Source organism: Nicotiana tomentosiformis, chromosome 4 (assembly GCF_000390325.3).
Source record: "Nicotiana tomentosiformis chromosome 4, ASM39032v3, whole genome shotgun sequence".
NCBI classification, from domain to species: Eukaryota; Viridiplantae; Streptophyta; class Magnoliopsida; order Solanales; family Solanaceae; genus Nicotiana; species Nicotiana tomentosiformis.
This window is the reverse complement of record NC_090815.1, coordinates 21184567-21192762: the sequence shown is the minus strand read 5'-3', so window position 1 is coordinate 21192762 and position 8196 is coordinate 21184567. Positions and strand designations below refer to the sequence as shown.

At 38.8% G+C, this 8196-nt stretch overlaps 1 non-coding gene across 1 annotated transcript; it reads left to right on the top strand.

Annotated features, from left to right (window-relative positions):
* Positions 1-307: 307 nt before the first annotated feature.
* On the top strand, positions 308-414 carry LOC117273603 (small nucleolar RNA R71). The gene has a single exon (XR_004503604.1). It is a non-coding gene; the product is annotated as a small nucleolar RNA R71 (small nucleolar RNA).
* Positions 415-8196: the final 7782 nt, after the last annotated feature.

Sequence of the window (8196 nt, the reverse complement as noted above, 5' to 3'; positions counted from 1 at the left end):
GCATTAAATTAATTGAGGCACCAGAATCACATAAAGATTTATCAAATTTAATAAAGCCTAAAGAGCAAGGTATAGTAAAACTCCCTGGACAGATGTGTTAGCATCAACCGGGTGAACACCATTCGTCCATCTTCTTTCAGTACTTTCAGAGGGCCACTGATTTGAATCTTCAGATAATTCATTGAGAATAGTGATTATCTCCTCTGGTGTCTTCTTCATTAACGGACCTCCAGCTACATTGCTCAACGTTCTGCGTGAGGCCGGTGTCAACTCATCCTAAAAATCCTGGAGTTGCATCCATAGTTCAATACCATTGTGTTGACACTTTCTAACTATCTCCTTAAACCTCTCCCAAGATTCAAAAACTGTTTCATTATCTTTCTAGCAGAAGTTATGGATCTCTCTTCTAAACTTGCCCGTTTTAGCTGAGGAGAAATATTTGTCAAAAAAATTTCTGGTCATCGCTTCCCATATTCGAATTGATCCTTGAGGCAAGCTCTGAAGCCACTGCTTCGCATCATCTTTCAGTGTGAAGGGGAATTCCCTTAGATAAACTGCATCTTGTGAAACACCATTATATTGAAAGGTGTTCATGATCTCCTCAAAGTCCATTAGATGATTGTTTGGATCTTCGTTCATATTTCCTCTAAAGACACAACAGTTTTGCAGAGTTTGAAGCAACCCTTGCTTCAATTCGAAATTGTTTCGTGCAACTGGAGGTGGTCGAATGCTTGAAAAACCTTGGTTGTAAATCGGTCTAGAGTAATCACCAAGTGGTCTCCCAGCATCAGGAGCTACGTTTCTAAACTGGCCTGCACACACGGGCTGATTTTGATTATGTATGTGACCCCTCTCTTCTTCATAAATACATTATGCATCTCTAAAAGCTGTTTCTGCAGCATCTCGTGCCACTTTTTCTCGTTGTTGGGATTCCTCTCTCGCAGCTAGGTCCATATTATCTTCATCGTTTCCGGCCATATCTTTGGTTGAGGATTTCCCAACCTTTTCTAACGTCTCGGTGAGATTTTTTTCCATTTTAGTTGTTGCAGTTGTTTTTCTATTTCTGGCTCGTACGGTAGCAATTCTTTCCTAGAAAATCGATTCATGCACCAATCTAACCTGTAACCTACGCACAGTCAAAGAACACCAACCGTAAAATGGGAAAAACATAATAAAACAAAAAGGGGAAATTCTTGAATTAGCACTACAAACTATTTCAAACACTATTGATTGCCAATCCCAGGCGCCAAAATTTGATGAGCTCAAAACACACACCTAAATATGCTCGCTAGTCAAAGATAGTATAGAAAATTATCGTATTCACATGGATTGGAGTTAAACAGTATTTTTGTAGCTTGTAGCTAGAATGATATCCAAGATGATCAACAATTGAGATTATATGATTAAGAACTAAAATTAACTAAGACTCTAGATCTAATTGACTAATGACAATTGAACAAAAGTAAGCAAAGAAGATATCAATGGGAGAAAATAGGGGTTGATTGGATAGGTGCAAGATATGCACCAATTTGTGCTCGGTGAAGATATGCACGAATTCGTAGTGGATTGGTCTTTAGGAGAACCTCTTTCGATTATCCTCCTAACTAGGTCTAAACAATAATTCAACTAGCCTCTTTCGATTACTAAGAAGAATCAATGAATTCAACTAACAAGATGATGTAAAAACATCACAAGTTATGCCTCTCTCGATTACATGAACATGTGAATATAGATGCAATAATTAAATCACCCAAAAAAATTCAATACATAAAAATTAGAGTTAATATCCACAAACAATCATCAAAACACCAAATCCATCAATCCCTAAAGAGAACTACTCCATAGATATGGAGTAATTCATCACAAATATAAAGAAAAGCATTAAACGATCCAAACTCTTGTCTTGAGTGAGGATTGAATGATGAATTCCTTGTGCTTTGGTTCTCCACCTTCTCTCTAGCCTCCTTAGGTCTTAGATGTGTCAAAAATCTAGAAAATATCATTTTCCCATGTATTTATACTAAGTATGGTCGGGCCCAAACGAAATTACTCTTTCCTAGCCGAAATAGAAAAACTTGCTAACTTATTGTATTTCATGTGTCGCACTGTGCGTAGCATTAGTGCTTTTTCCTGACAGACCCCAAAAATCCAGTCTCTGAAGTTTGTTATTTTTTGAAAGATTTTTACACTGATGAATCGCACTGTGCGTTGCCCAGTGCGTCGCACCAGTGCATTTTTTTAGCAGATTATTCTTCCTTGAATTTTGACGCCCAGAAGTGATCCTCGACCCCCGAACACGATTCCGAATTATTCCTTTGGGCTTTTACTCAGACTTCAAAGTTTTAATTAACTCGAATTAGTTCCATAACATCTACATAGCTCGAAATCAATTATACAAGGCATAAAATACACAATTAGTACAAAACACTAGCAATTAATGCTCAAACTCAATTAAGGTGCAGTAAATCGGAATGTAATAAGCGACTAAAACACAAGATTATAGCCTACCATCAAGTTACATACTTAGTCATACTCATTCATTTGCATATTATATCTCAATCTCTGTTACCATTTATTGATACATCATATCATCATTTTTGGGCTGATTTTCATGAAATTGTGAGACCGAGAGACTGGAGAGATTGATGACTGAGTGAGACTGAGGTCCTGTTTGTAAGTGATATTGATGGGATCGAGTTGCATGTTGTAGCAGTTATTATTGATTCATGATGGGATCGTGTTGCACGTCGCAGCAGGTATTATTGATTTATGCCATAATTGGCTTATTATAACGCTTGGACTAGATCTGCCCCTCCGAAGTATGCACACCCACAGTGAGCACAATTGCTATTGATTTTTTGGGATTGATTCTCCCTGGGCTAGATCTTCTATGTACAGTGCCGAGTGTCGAGAGCGAGTGATTAGGAGGACTGAGTGACTGTGAGGACTGAGTGACTGTGAAGACTGAGTGACTGGGAGGACAGAATTAATTGATACTATGAAGGTATGCATATGGATTTATCACTGTGTTGCATTGTATTTGGCATGCACGCCTGACATGCAGGCATAAAGATGCATTGTCCTCATGTTGTACGGTATTACGTCATTCATGACTTCTCATACACATTGACATGTAGGCATAGAGATGTACTTTCCTCATTCTATCAAATAATGAAACATTGTATTACAAACTTACTCATACCTTGGTAATTTCGGTAAAAGATTTGGGTTTTACTGTTATACTTGAAAATCATGCCTATTTTTCGGAATTGTGAAGGAGAAGAGTGTTATATCTTTGAGTTATTACTTGTACCGCTTTAGTTATATTTTTATGAGTGGTTCCTAGCTGTTAGTGTTGGACTCTGACCCTTGTCCAAGCTCGTCGCTACTTTTAACCTAAGGTTAGGTTTATTACTTATTGAGTACATGGGGCCGATTGTACTCATACTAAAACTTCTGCACCTTGCGTGCAGATGTTAGATGTTTTATGTTGCTATGTGTGGAGAGAGCTGGATTTGAAGATGTACCTATTTTCCAGTCATAGTTGTCTCTTGATCTTGGTAGCTTTAGAATTTTTAATATGTTCATGTATATTTCAAACAGATGATGTATTTTATTTCATACCAGCTTTGTAAATTCTAAATCTTAGAAGCTCATGGTTTGTACTACCAGTCCTTGAGAAATGTATAAAGGTTCAGTTATTTTATCATTCATTTGTCTAAATAAATCTCATTAAATTGGATAGTTGTTAATTGGCTTACCTAACGGGTTGGGTTATGTGCCATCATGATTAGTTAGATTTTGGGTCGTACCAAGTTGGTATCAGAGCTCTAGGTTCATAGGTTCTACGAGTCATGAGCAAGTGTCTAGTAGAGTCTTGTGGATCAGTATGATGACGTCCACACCTATCTTCGAGAGGCTACATGGCATTTAGGATAAACTTCCCATCTTTCTTTCCTTACCGTGCGACATTGATTCAGCTTGAAGCGTAACTCTTTGAAATCCTTCCACACACTCGTATGAGCATGTGAGCGCTCGGTATCAACTGTGCATCATTGGCATGTGGATTCCGTGGATCAGGTGCAAGATGTGTTTTTTGTGTTTTGGTGATGGGCCAGTCTGGAGGACTTGAGGCCCGGTTTAGACCGCAACTTAGGCTCGGTAGTTTTAGTTGTGTGAGCTTATGCTTTTGGACTTTTATGTTCAGTATTGTCCATACGAATGTGATTGGTGGCTCGGTGAGTGGTTGGATGGCTATATGATGGGTAGGATGTGACTGCAGGATATGTTCAAATGGTTTGAATATGACGGGAAGAGTTTGCTTGAGATGTGAAAAGGACTATTGGATGCTCGATTTCTGTGGATGTGTCATACAGTCTTGAGTTATGAAGATTGTTGAGAGATTCTTTCATGTTATTTCATTTGTGGAACGAAGTAGATTTCCATTCTTATTGATAAGTTCAGACTCAGGAAGATTAATTGATTGTGTAGTAGTTGTGGCTGTGAAAGTGTATAAAGAGATGTAAGTTTGAGGCTAAGCAGGTGGGTTATCAATTGCGCGGTAATCTACGGATTTGTGATCCTTATGATATTGTGTGGAGGCTTTCTTTTCTACCAGTGGGTATATGTGTTATGATTTGAGTTTGGAGTGGTTGAGAAAGTTGACCTGACCATCATGAGGATGAATGCAAGATTTGCAGATGATTTGAGATATTAGATGGTTTGTGTTACACGAGCTTATGAAGAATTTAGCTAAATCTCATTGCAGTATTATGGTAGTGATGGGGTTGGTTATTGTAAGTTAACAGATGTTTGATTCCATGGTTCTGAGCCAAGAAGGGGAGTCTGTTATCGACGATTTGATTGCATGGTTACGTGTTGCATTAGTTTCGGTCTGAGGCATACTTGTGGATTAGTTATGGCTTGCAGATGATGGTTTGGAGGATGACTTAAGCAAGGAAATTTCTGGATGCATGGTATATTACACTTTATAGGTATATGGAAATCATGGAATGATTTGAATGGTTATTCGTGAGAGACGTAATGCACATGGAGTAGGAATTTACTCGGTTGCTTAGAGGTATGAATTACTTCTTTGGGTTTTATTATGCTAATGGGGCGCAGGTCGTTCGGCCCGTTTGGGTGGTGCAATTGAGATTTGAGCATAGTATATGACTCTCGAGAAGGTTCTAATGGATTTAAGATTGATATGTAACAATTGAGAATTTATTCGGATTTGTATATGGCAAGATCTAGGATTCGCATTGGATGGTGTCGAGACTCACGGTATTTCTGTATCACTATGGATTCTACATTTTTAGTATCAGGAAGGTAAAGGAAATAATTTTAGGTTCACATGAGGTCTCTTCAGAGTGGGTGTCTCGATTGTGGTACTTTGGGGTGCAAAGACAGAATACATCGACTTATGGGCTTTAGGGCGGTGTGGTTTTATGTTAGGGTCTCGTGTGGTGAGTTTTGGTTGAGGATCGTGGTGTTCTAGCAAGGGGAAGTGTCAACTTGAGGGTAATTCAAAAGTAACTCAGAGAAATAGGACAACTTGGTAGTAGCTTGGATCAGCACGGTAATAGATATGATCAGTTCTTTGGGTGCTTATGATGTGGTGAGTCTCTACAGTTGTTTTGTGGAAATACTCTTTGGTTTGGCGACATGCGTGGCTTGATTGAGTTAAAGAGATTCAATTTTGATGGTTTGGTTATGTGCAAATCAGTTTCGGAGAGTTCTCAATGGTTTCTACCACAGTTTGAGATGGATATTTCCTACCGGCATAAGGAGCATGTTGCGTATTATGATTTTCTCCTGGATGGTATTAAGTGACATGTTTCTAACTGATCGGGTATGTATTCTGGTGGTGACTTAGAGTTGATTATAAGATTATCATACTTTTCATATGATGGCATGGTGGATGTGGTATGTTGTGTGAGATTGAGATTTGCATGTGCAAGGTCACAATTCAGTTTTGAAGGGAAGGACATGAATTCTTAGGCAACATGGACGGTTTCATATGACTAGATGAATGATGTTACTACTTGGAATTGCCTGAGGACAGTGTACATTTAGAAGGCGCGCTGAGTTTTGACCTACGGATGCTTCATTGGTATTGCGATACTCGTCTGGTTGATCGGTTGCCGATGTTCAGGTGTTGCTATGTGGTACAGAAGAATTATAGAAGTATTCCTCATGGGATGATCGTGTATGAGAGATGTGTTAGACATTCAATTGCTTGAGTTGGGATCAGCTATGGTGATTCATGTGCTCTATGAATTTTGAGACTGGAGTTCTTAGAAGCAAATTGTTTTGTGGTTGTGTGATGTGAAGATATGGCCAAAGCTAGACAGATGATAGAATGTGTTATGGTTAGATCAGTGTGGACTTTCGGAGGGATTATTTATCTATTTGTTGTTGACCAGGGTTAATTTAAGGGCTCATTGGTAGGCCTAATGAGGGTGTGTATCCTACACCGGGTCGGATTTATTGACTCAGCACCGTTATTGCAGAAAGGTGTGTTATTCAGTTAGAATTGATCTTATGTGTATCTGATGGGTTCTATGTAATGCTCTTCTATGCTCCGAGGGATTGTAATTTGTTGGTTATATGCACACATGATGTGGTTCTGTTTGGGCCTTATAGTGGACTTCGTGTGATTTGGTGATTGGGGTGTGGAATAGTTGATTGCGTCTTGGTTATGGTCCTTTCGGGTTATGGCATTGTGTTATTTGCTTCACCATGATTACGGTCATGCACCTTGGGTATTGGATGTCGAATTGCATGTGGTTGTTGATTTTGAGCATTGTGGCTTAAGGTATTTCATATGGACCAGTGTTTGGATGGGGTCACACATTGCAGCTGGGTTATGTCAGGATATGATCCTTTATGTTAGATTCGTTTGTCTTGGTTCTACTATGTTCGATTGGTTTGTAGCATTGCGGTTGTGGTGGTACTTGTTGAACTTGCGGGATGGTTCTCTCGTTTGAGTCATTTTCCATGATCGGGTACATTTGGGTTGTTGCTTATTGGTGCACAGATTGCACGGGTTGTGGCTTTAGGTTGTATTGATGTGGCATGTCACTAGAGTGGTTGTGTGATGAGACGAGGTCATTGGACCTAGGATGGATACTATCAGATTTAATTACAACATATATGGAAGAATAATATCTAAAGTCGGCTTAAGATTTAACTTAAGTTTTTGTCAGGCGAAAGGGAACTCTATGACTTGCTGATCTGATAAAGTGGTTATGAGTTTCTTCATGTTTCTTTCATCATCGGCAATGTGCAAAGGTTTTAGAACGAGGTTTTGCTTGATATGAGGTTTATTACCGGTACCGGGTTTGTTTTGAGCAGTTATTGTGGTTGGAAATTATTGCTACAAGTACGCGAGTTATGCGGTATATCATGTGATTAATCTGGGGTTATGGTTATGGCTTGGTACAGCTTGTTCAGACTTATACAGTGTGTAGATGCGAGATTCAGGTCTAATAGAAAATTCCGGATGTTGGAAATTGGATTCTGTGATTTACGGACTAAGGTTGAAGTAATGATCTTCAGTTATATTGTATTGTCGGACCTATATAGAATAGGGTGACATGGGATCACCCCCGAGTATGCACATGGTAAGGTTACATGGCGGTTTGATAGCTTTGGAACGACTTTGGGTATGTTCGAGAACAAACGTACGTTTAAGTTGGAGAGAATGTAACGACTTGGCCGATCATTTTGAGCATTTGCATTCCGTTTAGCTATTTGAAGTCTTGAGCAGCATCTTATGGTGTATTATGACTTGTGTGAATCGTCGATTTTGATGTTCAGGTTATTCGAAATTGATTTGGAAGAATGAATATCATGATTTAAGCTTAAAGTTAGAAGAGTTGACTAAGTTTGACTTTTTAGTATTTGACCTCGGATTGGAGTTTTGATGATTTCATTAGGTCTGTATGGTGATTTTAAACTTGGACGTGTGCCCGGATTTACATTTGGATATTTCTAGAATGTTTCGGCACTAATTGGTGAAAGTAAGAAATTTAAAGATTTGGAATGTTCATAAGTTTGACTAGGAGTTGACTTTAATGAAATCGGGTTCAGATTATGGTTTCGGCAATTGAAATAGTTTTGTTATGTCAGTTGGAACTTGTGTGCAAAATTTGAGTTCATTCCGGGTTGATTTAATATGGTTCGGCACGC